Source organism: Emydura macquarii, unplaced genomic scaffold, assembly GCF_026122565.2.
Source record: "Emydura macquarii macquarii isolate MOO-44397 ecotype Brisbane River unplaced genomic scaffold, CSIRO-AGI_Emac_v2 contig_561, whole genome shotgun sequence".
Lineage (NCBI taxonomy): Eukaryota > Metazoa > Chordata > Testudines > Chelidae > Emydura > Emydura macquarii.
The window spans coordinates 8,721,309-8,737,011 of NW_027130698.1; the positions used below are offsets into that span (position 1 = coordinate 8,721,309).

At 40.5% G+C, this 15,703-nt stretch overlaps 1 long non-coding RNA gene across 2 annotated transcripts in view; it reads left to right on the forward strand.

The window, feature by feature from the left end:
* The first annotated feature begins 1,401 nt into the window (after positions 1–1,401).
* Positions 1,402–15,703, forward strand: part of LOC137147643 (uncharacterized) — a 75,234-nt gene continuing 60,932 nt past the window's right edge. Inside the window, exon 1 of one of the 2 annotated variants that reach the window (XR_010918282.1) lies at positions 1,402–1,594. This is a non-coding gene — a long non-coding RNA (uncharacterized lncRNA). Of the gene's footprint in view, positions 1,595–2,920; positions 3,172–15,703 lie in introns of those variants that run through there. The other variant, XR_010918281.1, reaches the window with a different exon arrangement.

Below are 15,703 nucleotides of genomic sequence, written 5' to 3' on the forward strand. Positions count from 1 at the left end.
ATCTGTAATGGAAGTTATGGACATATTCGATGTATCTGTGTTTCAAACTATGCTGTATAAGACACACCCCAGATAGGGAGGCGGCAGGACAATAGCCCGCTTAATGGTCCATCAAAACCTTTACCGAAGCAAAGGGCCCAGGAAGAAACTAAAGGCATACCTGAAGACTGGATTGGCCCATGTGACCCTGGACTCCATTTTAGTTCTTGTAACATTCCACAAGACAGCATGGCCAAGGCCAGAGGGTACATAAGGGCAAGCCACAGAATCCATTTTGGCTTTATTCCTGTTCAGCTACAGACACATTCCTGCCTCTGGATTAATTCATTTCCAACTGAACTGAAGGACTTAGACTTATCCAGGTACTGGATGTGTACCAGAGGAACTGTACAAGCTTGCAACTCCACGATTCTCCCAGAGACTTGATGTATGTGGACTTACAATCATCTGTATGTATTTGATTTGCTTTGACCCTTTAACATTTCTCTTATGGTTTATTTCTTTCTGTTTACAATAAACCTTTAGTTTTAGTTACTAAAGGATTGGCTGGCAGTGTGATATTTTGGGTAAGATCCAAACTTCCATTGATCTGGTGCTGTGACTGACCCTTTGGGGTCACAGGGAACATTTTTAGTAAAAAGTACAAAGTTTAAAGAACTGAGCTCTTTATGGGACCTAGTGGCTGATTTGGGAGCCAAGAACTGGAATGCAGTAAAGGGGGCTGTGTTCTTTTGTGAACTGGCTTCTTGATAATCAGTGTGGGGAATCAGAAGCAGTTTGTGGCTGTTTGGGAAGCCTGACTTCAGTGTCAGCCATCAGCACTGGGAGAATCTGCTCTCCTTTTGCAGCCTGCCCTGACCTTGGCATTTTCAGGTGGCTACCCTAGGCACAGATGGGTCACAAAGAGGAAGCAGAGAAGGCCTAAGGAACCAGGAAGCTAAATCCAAAGCTGCGATGCCCCAGCCAGGAGGAAGTTGGTGAGGCCATATCTGGGGAGGCATGTAAAGAATGAGTCCCAGAGGACCAGAACTCAGGGAATGAGGAGGAAGACCCAGCAGTTAAGGGCTGACTAAAGGGAAAGTGGATAGGCTGCTTTGAAATGAAGCAAGAAGCTGGATGCAAGTTAGGAACTGACTGAGGGCTATGGCCTGCCAGAGATGTTTAGTAGAAGGTAGACCTGGGTGAGGTGGTTCAGTCAGTGGGAGTCCAAGAGCAAGCAGCTAGACAGCAAGATACCAGTACTGATAGGAGCATGTCACTGGGCTGGCCCTTTAAAAGGGTCAGATGCCCAGCTTGCCTGTGATAGGCTCCACTGAAACGAATGAGCCAACCCAAGTCCACCTGGGGATATTTAGTTAGTGGCAGTTAATTAAGGAAGGAACAGCTGGGCCTAATAAAAGGCTTAGGAGAGAACACTGAAAAAAAACTCTGGAGGAGAAAAGTTGCTTGTAAGGGGCCTGAAAAGGCAAAAGCTATACAGACAGGGAGAAACCCTGGGCAACCATGGGAAAGACTGCATAGCTTTTCATGCAGTGGAGAAATGTGAGACAGTACTGCTGGAGAGGGCTTTTTAAGTCTTAATCTGGATTCTGAGGTAAAAGCCTTTAAACCCTTTATAATGCTCCTTTCAGAAGGCTTTATTAAAGGTTGGTGCTCTGCTGTAAAGTAGAGTGGTTGACTTCTCCTTGACCAGGCTGTTTAAGTGACCTCATTAAGGAAGGGAAACTGAGGTAGGTCACAGCAGGCCCATTTTCTGCCATAAGGAAGTGCTGCGGAGATGATGGTGCACTTTCTGTAGACGCTGATAGAGAAAGAAGGGGGCTGAAGGTTGAGTCCAGTGGGGTCAAAGACTCTTTTGATGTTGGCTTTGGGCTTAGACGAAAGCCCTTTGTTACCCCGGCAGGGGTTGAACACAGTGAAGTAAGTCAGTGAGAGGGCTGAGCTACCTCTATGGGGGGGGAATAGGATGAAGATTGTGGTGGGGGGGATGCCACACTTCCTCCTGAGGTGGGGCTCTGTGGGAGTGGGTCAGTACAGGACCCAATAGTTGAACTGAGCATCCCCACATATCCTCACAAAGAACCCAGCCCTGAGACAACTGCATCCCTCTAGCCCACAGACAGAGCCCAGCCCACATGTAACCACTAGAGTACCTCATTTCAAGGGTTGTCACTCATTTTGAGTCCCAAAGTTACCTACTCACCACAAAAATGGTGTCTTTTTTCCCCTTCTATTGTTAAAAATTATTTACAGCAGAAAGAGAATCCTCCCACAAATATTATACCAAGAACCATTTACACAAAAGGAAAGGAATCACACCTGACTTGAAGTCTATGGCATGAAAAATTATTTATGTTCTTCACTGTGGGTTCTCCATCATGTGTTGTAGCTGACACTGGGGGCTTGACAAGTTGAGAGGAAAGCCCTAGCATGCCTGGATACCCTACTGCCTACCACAGCACCCAACTAATCAGCAACTTCCAGGCACCCTCCAGGTTCCTCTCATCTCCCCCCACCAGAGCTGTCAGATGTTGTGCAGCTTCATGTCTTACCTTGGCAACTGCAGAAGCAAGGAACATGGGGGGAGGGGAAATTTGTGATACCCTCTCTTCAGGGAGAAATGAAACACAGGGAGCTGCACAAAACAGGACAGTTATGATGAACAGCCAAATGTGTATTTTCCTGTCTAATTACCTATTCAGATTCAAGAAAATAGTCTAGAAAGAGAGCATATTATGTGTCAGAGAGAGGAAATGCAGTGACTCAGCAACATTTTGTATCTGAACTGGAACACTCAATGACAGCTGCTCCTGCAGTAGGGTACTTTGTCTGAAACACGACAGAACAACTGCTTAGTGATATAGCACAAAACATATAACGGGGGTAATACGATCCAGTCATCATTGCTGTAGCACCCAGGAGTCCTAGTCTGGTGGGGTGTAGTATCCCTTTAAGGAAAAGTCTAGAATGTACAGCTGAAGCAAGCTGGGGAGCAATGAGAACCCCCTGTGCCAGGTGGAGCTGGGCTATGAACAGGAAGAGGAAGCTGAGTAGCTGGCTGGAAGCCCAGTGGGCCCTGGTTTTGCTCTTCTCTCAGGTTCTAAGGCAATAGCCTGACTGGGCTCCGAGACTGCTTGCTGTACTTTTAGGAGGCCCAAATGAGGGCCTGAGGTAAGGGTCTTATGAACTTTAAGACTGCTCCTTCCAGGTGATCTTCTCAAAGAGGACATGATTGTTTTCTTAGTTTGGTGTGGGTCTTTTACAGCCAGTTATGGACAGGTTCCCCATTATGCTAGGTACTGTACAAACACAGCATAAAAAAGACTATCAATGCCCTGAAGAACTTGCAATCAGTTAACACCGGTTCTTGCACTATATATTTTGGATATCCTGGCATCGAGTGATTTTTAACTTTGCAAACCCTAGCTTTATATTAAGGCTTGTTTATTTTTGGCAATTAATTTTCTGTAGCTGCTAACGTCCCTGTGATACACACACGCGCACACATGTACGCAAAACATATGTGAACTCACCAACTGTTCAAGAGAACTGAGGGGGGGCAGGACAGCTACTGAAACTGCTAGATAAAGGAAAAAGCTAATCAGCCTTGGATCAGAAGCAGTGGGCAAAAGCAATGAGTTAACTGTCCTCTGCAGAGCTATTCCTCTCAGACCAGTGAGGAGTGTAGGTAAGAAGTGATATGCACTACTGGAAGAGGCAGGGCTTGCCTTGGGCATGATTTCTGCTGCAGAGCTCCAAAAGCAGAAAATGACATTTTCTGAATATATATTCCACCAAATCCAGATAAATGTATGTTTCCTATTCTGGATCTCAGTTACCCCAAAGAGTTTGATAAAGTCCCATATTTGCAGATGGGCGCACACACAGAAACCACAACTTGAGACCTCTGTCTGAAAAGAAGGCCCCTTAAAGTTGTCTTAAGTTGAGTGCCCAGAGTCATTCACGATTTAAAAAATAAAAAAATCACTATTTTTAATGATGCCAAAAAAAAAAAAAAGTGCTTTTCAGATGTATGCCTCAGTTCTAGGCAATAGCTATAGCTTTCTCATAATCTATTTTTAAATAAAGCATTTCTTATTTTAAAAATATAATATAATTTGTCTCCATAGTCAGGGGTTTAAAAAAACCCTTCATTTTAAATGCACTATTAGAATAGATTGTTACTGGAGAGCTATTCACACAACTGATGTTGTGAAGATATTTACCGATTCTGTGTGTTGCTGGTTAACCTTTGTGCAACAGGACTTCTATCCTGTAGATGCAGGAACACAAATTCTCCATAAGTGACTCCTAATGTTAATGGCAGAGCTATAAATAAAGCTAATGCATTAAAACGTACCTGAAATATTCAGTTTCTGAAAATATTTGCCCTCTGGTGCACGTAGCCAAACTCCTCTTCCTCCTACAACAGCAACCCCTGTGCTCAATTCCATTTGTCTGTTTGAATTAGAAATAATAATCAGGTGGTTCCTTGTACTTGGTAAATAAACTAAATAGTCCCTGTAGTTGTTCATTAAAACCTCCATGATATATGCATCAATTACCAAACAGCTTGAACAAAACAGAGGTAAATTAACTTTCTGAAACCCAGTCATAGCCAAAAAGAGTGTAAAGCATTAAAAGTGATTTCAAGGCTTAAAGTTCATCCAAAGTGCTATTGGCTTTACGTCTAATTTTGGACTGTCAAGGGGAATATTTACAATAGTAATTTCAGATCATTATCTTAGCATTCCAATGCAAATAGCCACAATTTAATTCATTATCACTCACATTACATCTTTATTTTGCCACCAACTGGTGGCTGACATTTCCCAAACTACCAGGAGGAAATGCTAATTAGCCCAAAGTGCTCTCTTACCCTTTCTTAACTTCATCATCTTTTTTTTGTTTTTTTTTTCAAGAAAGCAACATGAAACATTCCCCTGCTTCTGGTCATTTGTTCCTTCCATCCCCTACCACCTCACTGAGCTAGCTGGCAAATGGGAAGTGTCGTCAGGCTCCTAAAATGCCTTTCTGTCTGTCTGTTTCTGTGCACAGTGTCTAGGAATGTACAGACAGCTGTAAAAAATGACCCCTTTCCTTTCAGCCCACCCACCCAACTCAATTTAGAAAATCCGAAGTGATCTCTGAAGTGGAATAGTACATGCATTAATATGCAAATGAACTGCCAAGAAAGTTCAGATTTGCATTTAGACTGGACAAAGGGGAAGGAAATGGCTTTCTCATGCTGTTCACTTGCATCACCACAGTTTCACAAATTACTAATCCCAGAAAGGATGCCAGAAGGGACTTTCTCACTACATTTCATTCATGCTCAGGTGGGTCTGATTCATCTCAATATGCCTGGCATTTTACTGTATACCTCCACATTTTAAGTGAGGTTACAAAGCCTCCAAGGTTCTAAGAATTGAATATGTCTGAAATAAAAACTATTAGTAAACCTCAAACAAAGGGATCCCCTCCTGCTAGGGGCTAGAATAGCAGTAAGCAGGGGGTAAGGTAATCTTGTGACATTTTCCTTAAGAACTGACAATTAAATCTAGGAGAACATCTTCTGACCATTAGGGAATGATATTATTCAGCACTGCATATGTACCATGAATGAGAAATTCATACACTGAATGCCAAATTTATTGAAGGAAAAAGAACTTTAAATCAGCACATTAAACCTGTGTAACCAGTTTTAGAGTGGATATAATTTAGGCACTCATGCAAGTTTCCTCCTTATGTGGAATCAGCAGTTTAGAGGACTTTAAAATGAAGAACAATTTTGGAGTTAAAACCCAGTTACTGTTTAGTATGTTCAGGGTCCCTGCTGTATAAAATCCCAGGAAATAAAATATTTCAATAAATACTTTCCTTAATACCCTCTTTAGTTCTAAGATTACCCTCTTCGGAGAAACACTAGTAAACTTCACTGCAGCAATCACATCAGAGATTCTATCTGAAAACAAGCCAGTACTTAATGAGTTAGGTGCCTCACTGGGCAGGTACTTTTCAAAAATAGGTGTTAAAAGTACTTGCCCTGGGGCATCAACAAATAGGAATTTCCAGACCTATTTCATGTTTGCTTCTTAAGCTTTCTAGGGGAATTTTTCCCCTCCCAGCTACTGCAGTAAAGAAAATACCATAACTCATCACATTTCTGTTTGCCAACATTTATTTGGCCTTTGGTTAGTGTGGGGGACAGGCAGAGTGCCTCATACCCCTGAGATTATGCTTTGTTGTGTCCTTTTTCAAATGCAAAGTAAAGTATTAATTTTTGTAGAAAGGCAAGGAAGTTTTTCAAGCCAAAGACTCTCCCTATCTCTTTTTTTTCCCTTTTTTTCTTTGTTGCTTTATTTCAGGAACTACTCATGGAATAAGGAGGTTCTTGGCAAGAATCAAGGTATTAGCCTCTGGCTCACAATCAGCAGCATAGGCGAGCATTGTATGTCTAACAGAAGTTATTCCCTAAACTTAAAGTAATTTGTGCTAAGAGGTAATTATCTGAGGAGAACATCCTGGGCTCCTCCATTGCCCAGCATCTTGTCATTAAATGAACAATGTAACGAATGCAAAGTGGATGTAAAACACTACCATTCTGATGTGGTAGCATTATACACCCACTTTGCACAATGATTGCACCAGGTGTAAGATGATGTGAAATCCAGTTGCCTGTCTCTTCTAGAATTTTAGCTTGTTTCATAGTGAGTTGTGTAGAGCTGTGTGGAAGATGGAAGTTTGTCTTCATTCTGAATGGAGAGCACAATCCAAAAATTTTGAAATTTTGTGTGAAGGAAAATTCCCAAGATAATTTGTTTCGGGTCATTCAAAATGTTCTGTTTTGACAAAATCAAAATGTTTTGGTTTGGTATGTCCTCTTTTTATTTTGCATTGTGTTATAATGGTACTAAATAAACAAAATTCCAAACAGTTTTTTTATAACAAATCAAAACATTTTGTTCTGAAAATGTTGAAAAGGGCCATGTTGATTGTCATTTTTCCAATATATATATATATATATATATATATATATATATATATATATACACCTGTTGAATTTAATCTGATTTCATGAAGCATTTCAGTTGTATATTCATACATGTGGTTCTATCTAAACTTCTTTGACCAGCTCTGGAGTTGTATGCAGTTTTGTTGTAGCTGTGTCAGTCCCAGGATATTAGAGAGGTAATGGATGCAGATCTAAAGAAGAGCTCTGTGTAAGCCTGAAAGATTACTACCTCAGCAACCGAAAAGTTGGTCCAATAAAAGTTATTACTTCACCCATCTTGCCTCTTTAGCTCTAGAGTTGTGATTTGGTTTCTTTGGTTTTTCTCTTACGACAATAGGTATTTCTGCCTAGTTTAATATTTCATTTCTTTGTGTCATTCCATTTTCATTTGTATTTGATTTGTGGTCCTCTGTGGGTTGCTCTATGTGACTTGTGTGCTGGTCTTAGTTTGGTCAACCTTGCCTTAAAAACAAACACAACCAATAGTCTTATTTAGGAGACTTTCTGGCATACAATACAATTAGCATTCAGTTTTCTTTTGAACTCTAATCCTGAATGCAGTCCCTCTTGTTTTTCTAGTGTAGTCTGTAGAGGCAGTTGAATTAGAAGATATCCAATGACTAGTAGCCTTAGGCCATTCCCTCAGTTCACATTGTATTCAAGATCACTCATACAAGGAGGAAGAGGATGTGTATTAAAGATACAGGCTCTGGCTACATGATACTTAAATTGATATACATTATGTCGCTCAGTGAATCAGCCACCCCTTGAGTGACCTATTTTATGCCTACATAAGCATCAGTGTGGGCAGCACTATGTCAGCAGGAGAGCTTCTCCTGCCGAAATAGCTACCGCTGCTCACAGGGGCTGGAGTAATTAAGCCAATGGGAGACCTCTCTCCCGTCAGCGTAGAGCAACTACATTAGAGAGTTTACAGAGGTGCAGCAGCACCAATGCATCTGTGCTACCGTAAGCTCTCAAGTTTAGCCATAGTCAGACTCTTTTTAATTGATTAAACTAGGGGACCGGGTGGGGTGGGAGAAATAACACTGCATCCAGCCTCCTTCACACACTCATCAGCATCCCATTGGCTCCTCTTAATAACCCTCCTTTAATGAGTCCCTGGTCACTCATTATCACCAGCTATAGTTTCCCCCACTGGCACTCCCAGGATAATAGGAAAAGACAGTACTCAGGCAGGCCAATGACACAAAACACACCTGGAATTTGTAGGCTAAGCCAACGGGAGATATTTCTGATTCTCCCCCCAGAAAATAGTTGGAGAAAAATTCAGAAGCAAACTTCGAGTAAGTGTTCACAACATTATGGGTGCAATCCTGGCTCCACTGGCAAAACACCATTCACTTCAATGGGGCTAGCCTTGCACTATATAACTTTCAAATTCCCTTCCTGGTTTTTACACTTCTCAGAAAAAAAAACTCTCCTTTGAGATGAGATGTGGCCTGGAAATGTTCAGCAAATCAGTGTATTTTGTTTTGTTTTTGTGGCTGGGGACGTTGACAATCAGGCTTATAATGGGAAGCTAACTTCAGCCTTAACTATGGGACATTTACCATGACTCCATAATAATGTCACATAAATTACTGATGGTTTAATACTGGTCTGCCCCTTAAGAGGCACCAAGGGGATTGCAAGGACTACATCTTGTAGCTGACTGCCACTTGGGGGAAGGAAAGGGGGAACCCTCTGGCTTCAACTCTTCTGTAGTCACAGGAGAGACTGACCACAATCTGAGCCTGAATTACAGGAAGGAAGCTTCAGCTGATTAAACCTTCTTAACCTCATTTTATTTAATTCAGCAAAACTATCTATATAATAAAAATAAATGGAAAATGTAGAAGATGACAAAATGGCTGAAAGTCTGAAAAATTATGCCATTAACTTTAAACAACAAATTCAGTGCAGACTAAGAATCAAAACCAAAGGGAAAATAGCACAGCACTGACATTAGCACAATAGGGTCTCTGAATAGACTCAATTACTGCCTTGGGCAAAAGCATGGCCGTGAAGATTAGAGCCAATAGGCATACTCTGTCTCTCATGTGTTCCCTTCTATCTGTAACCCAAACAACTGTGAGTAATGGCCTCAGAAATCTTTTTGGTGCCATATAGTTGGAAAAGAAAGCATATGTTTTTGCACCAGAAATATGTTGTCATATCAAATACTGTATCAGTAGAATATAATGGCACGCTTGACATAGGGCCTGATTGCCTGCCCAGTAGGAAAACTGGGGAATTGGCAGAAAAGGAGGAAAGCTCTGAGAACTTTTCCTAACAAAAATTTGTCCCTCATTGTTCCGTTTTAGGATGAGAGAGATTTTCCATCCTGTCCTTTCCACAACCTTCCCCAAAGGCCTTGTCTTCCAAATTCTCAAGCATCAGTAGGACACCAGGGGTCTTCATTCAGAGACCTTTTGCCTTTCAGCTGTGTCTGTGCCCCTGGTAGCATGCCTTCACTGGGGCATAAGGGCTGTCTAGAATGAAGCAAGGAACTCACAAAAAAACCTCACAATTTTTTCTTTGAAAAAGTTAGTGATCTTTTGATCAAGGATATAGGATGGCAGAGAATGGGGAAGAAGGTCTTTTAAAGGTAGCAACTAACTGATGATGCAGGCATGGGGGAGTCCATGAGGCTGGAGGAATAATGCTGTTTGGGAAGGAATGTGGCAAAATTATGAGGCCAGAAGAAACATTTCATGTAGGAAGGAAATTCATGTGCTTGATTCAGAAGTTTGTCATGCTTTTCTTTGTCTGAAAGCAGCTGAAACAATTTCTCCTCTGAACTCACTGATCTGAATGTATTGCTTCTCCGCTGTCTAAGACATGGAAATAGATTCTTTTCCTAATTACATTATCTCAAAACATCACTGAAGCTCTAGCAGGATTATATGGGGCAAGTGTACTTGTGGGATGTGCAGCAGATAAAGTACAACTGGCATACAATAGACCAGCCTGGAAGGCGCACTATACACTGGTTTGCCAGAAACTGGCTGGATCATTGTTAGAATCTGTGTGTTCATGGAATCCCCTCCCCTAGCAGAGGGATGGGGGGGGGGGAGGGTCAGATTTGGTTTTGTGGCTCTGGATTCTCTCCGAACCTCAAAGGAAAAAAAGAGGCTTAAAATTATTTGTTCAATTTTATACTCATCCTTTTCTTCCTTTCTCACCTTGACTTTGAACCCCTACCCAATGCACAGGGCTAGTTAGGGCTCTAAATGAACAGTGCTCCAAGAGAAGGTGCTCCAAGAGAAGGCTTTTGTGAAAGCTAATCGAGATATACTTCCAGTAAGGAATACAAAGTCTGATCCTTGCTGTAACTCCTCCTCCTTAATAAAAGAGAAAAAAAGAAATGAGAGGAAAAAAAATAAGTGACAGTGAGAAAGTGCTTTTTCTCTTCTGAGTCTCTTAGATCTTCTGGAAGGCTTTGAAGAACCATTTTTTTTAACATAAAAGATTTTCCTTTTTATTTTTTGTAAGCCTATACCTTTTTAATACGGTGACCATGACCCTTCATTTAAACCACTGTGTCCTATCTGAAGGGCCACAGCGGTACTAAGCTAGACTCGGTCTAGTGGTTAGGAAGAGCTCTTTCCTATTGATTTCCTTTTATTTGATATTTTTGTAACTCTCTCTCTTCTAAAGCAAGTATTTTAGGCTAAAAATATTCACCTGTGTCGTTCAAATCTTAACAAGTATTCCCCACCAGATACTTTCAGAGGATGAAATTATGATCTCAGATCTACAAGGTGGATTTTGATATTCCACATTTGTGTGCATGGAATACTGGAAGATTAGTGCTTTAGGAAAATAGAATATCCAACAAAACTGCCATGTGGATTTGAGAGCTGTAATTTGCTCTAAATAAATTAAAAGGTAATGCTCCTTATTACCTTTCAAGTCTACACTGACTACTGGTACTTAAGCTTCAGGAGTATAGCAGACTTCCCAGAAGAAGACATGCTTATTTTTTCATTTTGATAACCTGACTCTTATGGTTATCTGTGCATACTTTCTTGAGAAGTTTTTGTTATGCTGTTTGGTTTACAATATGATCAGACAGATGTTTATGCGTATGTAGGTCTTCATTTTGCCCTGAGACTTTTTAGATATTTATCATGAACAAAACTACTCCAGCAAGTGAGAATTTAGCACCTTTTTATCAACAGCATTTCCAAGGAAACTGTTGTGAAGTCTTCATGACTGCTGTTGTCAATTCCTCCAATCCTACTGCACATCCTTGGCCCAGATCATCCCTTCTTCACATGTGAAGAGGAATCTTTTTTTTTCTTTACTATTGTCTAATAATATATGATGCTGCTGTTGTATTTTATTCCAAGGTGAGTTTTCTTTCCTTTGTGGCTATAGAATAAACATTTAATTCCATACAATACGTTAAGGTGTTCAAATATTCATTGTTCTAGGCTGAGTGTCAGAAAGTCATAATACAGGCTATATTGTGCACACTCTGCTAGGAGCTCTTGCTGGGATATTGCTTCCAGTAGCTCCAGTGTGTTCAGAAAATCCCTGCTACTGGTCCACAGTCCACAGGCTGGTGCAGAGTAGTCAGGACCCTGGGGCTCATCCCTTTTCTGCCTGCTTTGGGAGGAAATAATATCATGGCTGACATTAACCTGAAAGAATCTTTAGTTCAAGATAATGTAAGGTCCAGATTGTACCCATCTGATGATGGTGGAGAGGGGGGATGTCCTTGTGCCCTCTCCTTTCATTTGTGTACCTACACAGAGTCAGGGGCAATCAAGCTTATGTTTTGTTAAGTGACAGTCTGGTGTATAATATCTTGGCCTTGATTCTTTACATTTTTATAGCTAGTTTGGTTCCCAATACGGTGCTGCCTGAAATAGCACAATTCTTTCCGGTTCTAAATATGGGGAAAGACTGTTCTAGCTCATTGGCTGTTGGGATATGTTGACTTTTTTAATGGTGACTAGTGCTTGTCATTTCACAGAACTGCCAGTTTAACTTCTTTTCAAGACTAAACACTTCTTGACAAACACAAGAATCTGATGCTAAAGCTGGACGTATTCAGCTTGTTTTGCCAAGCTGAGTTCTCCACGCATCTTGGACTTCAATCATGATATCTAAACAACCTTCTGCATATATATTTCTTCCAACTCCTGAATTTGGTGGAATGTAATCCTAAATCCTTGTGTCATCTTGGTAAGACCAAAGTTACTGAGGAAATTGGGAATGCAGTGCTGGTACTCTTCCTAAGTTGTTTTTTTAACATATACCACAAGGAGTTGGGGATTTTTAGACATACGTGAGTCAGAAAATGTTTATTCCAGCTCTGGAAGTGTAGTTTAAAACACTGAATCTCAAGATAGCTCCCTGTGAAGTAATTTTGTTGGAGAAGAGGGCGGGGAAAGAGAGAAGGACGTTTTCCTATATTGGACATAAGACAGATGAGTGCAGTTCTGTGAGCGCTGGATCTCTTAGTTACCTGTAATACCCACTGAATGGGGATTCAGCGTGGAGTGTCAGTGAAGGGGGAGGCTGTGTTTCAGTTCTCTGTTAGGGTAAGGACCAGTTGGCAAGTAGTTGTAAAATGTAATTTCAGTAATCCTGTTAATATTAATAAAGATGGCATGCAATTAACTCTACCAATTAAAGACTGACATTCCCCCAATAGTCTTCTTTCACTTTGCTTTTTGCAGTGCTTTCACCTATGCCATCTGTGATGTTTGTATATCTTGGTGACCTTTTCAACAGTTTATTGTTCTCATTTTTCTGTCCATATGAGACTGATGGAATTCTCCAAGGGAAGCTACCTGAACATATACGGCAAGGTACAATATTACAGTGTAGAAACAGGCATTCAGGGCTGCCTGTGCATACTGTACCAAGATTGATTTAAGAATTTTTCCTAATTGTCTCTATTTGGGAGGGTTTTGTTGTTATTTTGTGGGAAGATTTTCAGCTGGTGTAAATCCACATAGCTCTATTGGTTTAAATGGAATTAGGGCAATTTACATTAGCTGAGGATCTGGCCTGTTCTATGTTAAGCATGACATACTCTTCAGTTTTCAGACACACAAAAAGGCATTCTCTGCACTGAGGAGCTTATATAATGAGACCCAGTGAAGATGTCTGTTTTTGTTTCCCCCACCCCCAGTTCCTTCCTTCCAAAAAAAAGCATGTGACTTCTTGTGGGTTACTATTTGTGAGCATCAAAGAAGAAGAAGCCTTAAGAAGGATTGGAATAAGAAAAGGGCATGGGTTGAAACTGGGATTAGGGGTAGGATCCATGCCTTGGGAGCAGCTGGGAAGAAAGCACAAAAATGGAAGTGGGAGAGGTGGTGAGACTGATGTTAGTGGAGAAGTGCAGGGTGGGAATGTGAGACAAACTGTTTTGGGAAACAAGATTCAAGAAGTAAGCCAAGCAAGAATTGTGCAGAATTGAAAAAGATGCGGAATTCAGTTTGATATGCTATATCAAGTACAACATGGGCAGAATAAGATGTGCCACACAGCCATGTCAAAGCAGGTCAACCCTGAAATAAAGAAGCCAACATTAGGGGTAAGAGTCTATTTCCTTCTCCATATACATTGGATCCTCACTAAGGGATGACAAATTATGGGAAAGGGGGACTTTGTGGTTTATAGTTGTACAGTCAGGGTCTTAGGTGAAGTCAGGTTAATTCAGGGTCAATTGATTTCACCTAAGACCCTGAACAGCTGGATTGTAACAACTTTAATCATCCTGGAGGTGAGCAGACCTTGAACAGAAAACCTAAATCAAAGGTGCTGTTCACCATTTTATTCAGTAATCCATTTCCCCAATACAAATACCTGATGTTTTCTTCCCATGTTTGCTTGTTCAGGAAAGCTGTCTAATGTTCACTCTTCACAGTGAGATTCATTTTCCTAATTGCATTCAAAGCAGAACATTTTTAAACAAACACCATGAATAGCATATTTAAAGAAGTAGCTTAAATTTAGATCAGTGTGACAGATGACCTGATCTGTTTGTTGTGTTTTGAAAGAATAAGATCCCAAATCAAATATGATAAAGAACCAGAACAATAATTTAAGGCTGATCCCCATCAGATTTGTAGCTTTGACTTCAGTGGAGATACACTAGTTTACAACAGCTGAAAATCTAGCCCTTTAGTTCTATAACTTCAAATTCCAAATATTTACTAAAATGGTGAGGAGCATGTTCTGTAGGCAAATATTTTCAAAAATAATTCTGATTCTCACTGTTTGCTTAGTCCATGGAGTTGTCTCTGAGCACCAACTACAACCTGTGAAAACAAGATTGTTTGTTTCCCTCTGGAATCTCCTTGCATAAATATTTCAGTGACAAGATACATAAATTTACAAAAGGTTTTGAGGTAAATTGAAAGAAGGAAAAAATAAGATGGACAGTCTTATATACCAATAAATATTACATTGCCTTTACATAATAAAGTTCCCTAAAGGACGTAGAATTATCAAAGTTATCAGATCTTATACAAGGGGAAAAATGAATTTGAGAGACCTAAACCATTTTGTAATTCAGTTATTGATTTTATACAATGTCTGTCTTTTAATGGCAAGCTCTCTGACACCTATTCTGTGATATTTTATTATTTCCTTCCCCCCCCCCCTTCTATCCCTTTATCTCTGTCATAATCTCTTCTGAATGATCATTTTCTTTAAAAATTAAAGGCTGTCCTGAGCAGTGCCAATATGCTTGTTCCCTCCTCATCCCCATCTGATCTGTCACATTTTGCTCTTCCCAAAACTGCAATTCTAGAGTACTGCTCTGGAACAGTTTAATTTTCTTGAGTACAGTTTATTACTAAACTTTAGACTGTCATCAAAACAAGTCAATATGCATGACCTAAATCTCCTCTCTTTCTTCCTTGCCACTTCCATATTTGTGGTTGATGACTTCTATAGCCTTCTTCCAAAACTCATGCTCATATGCCAGGCTGTCATGTAGAGTGGTCTCTCTGAGGTCCGCTGATATCAAGTCCATGTTCCAAGTCTTTGGTCTCCCCTTTGGTCATCTTTCAGCCATGATCATTGCAAGAGCTATTCTTCTGACATAGCTCTTAGGTCTCTGCTAATAACAACTTATGGGTCTCCCTCAATTGTCTTCAATTGGAGCAACTCTGATTAGGCCCCTTTACAACCTCATTTCATTTCCTATCACTGTTGACCATTTCAATATCTTTATTTCCACGGTTGAAGGCATCCTGATTTCTTTTCTTGTGCTTGGCCAAGTCTCTGTTCCATACATAGGATGGATTGAATTCCAGTTTCATATACTGTACCTGTTAACTATAATTAGCATCTTCTTGTCACAAAGAACTGGAGTCAGCTCCTCCCATTTTGCACCAAGGAGCTTTAGTATGATTCTGGGCATCACTCAGGAGAGCACAATTATCAGCAACCATTGCTTGTAAGTATTTAATTTCTTTCACTCTTATGATATCCTTTTTGTGAATCTTTCTCCCTTGGAGTGAACATTTGGTAAGACTGAGGCTGTGATTATGAAGTCCAGCAGCTCAAAGCTAAGTTGCCACTGTTCAAAGTTGGCTTGCAGGGTCTCTCAGTCTTCCACACATTCACTAAGTCAGCAGCAAACAAACAGCATGTTTCAAGGCCGCTTCTTTTGTATATCTTCACTTATCACATATATGACAAACCCAAATTACT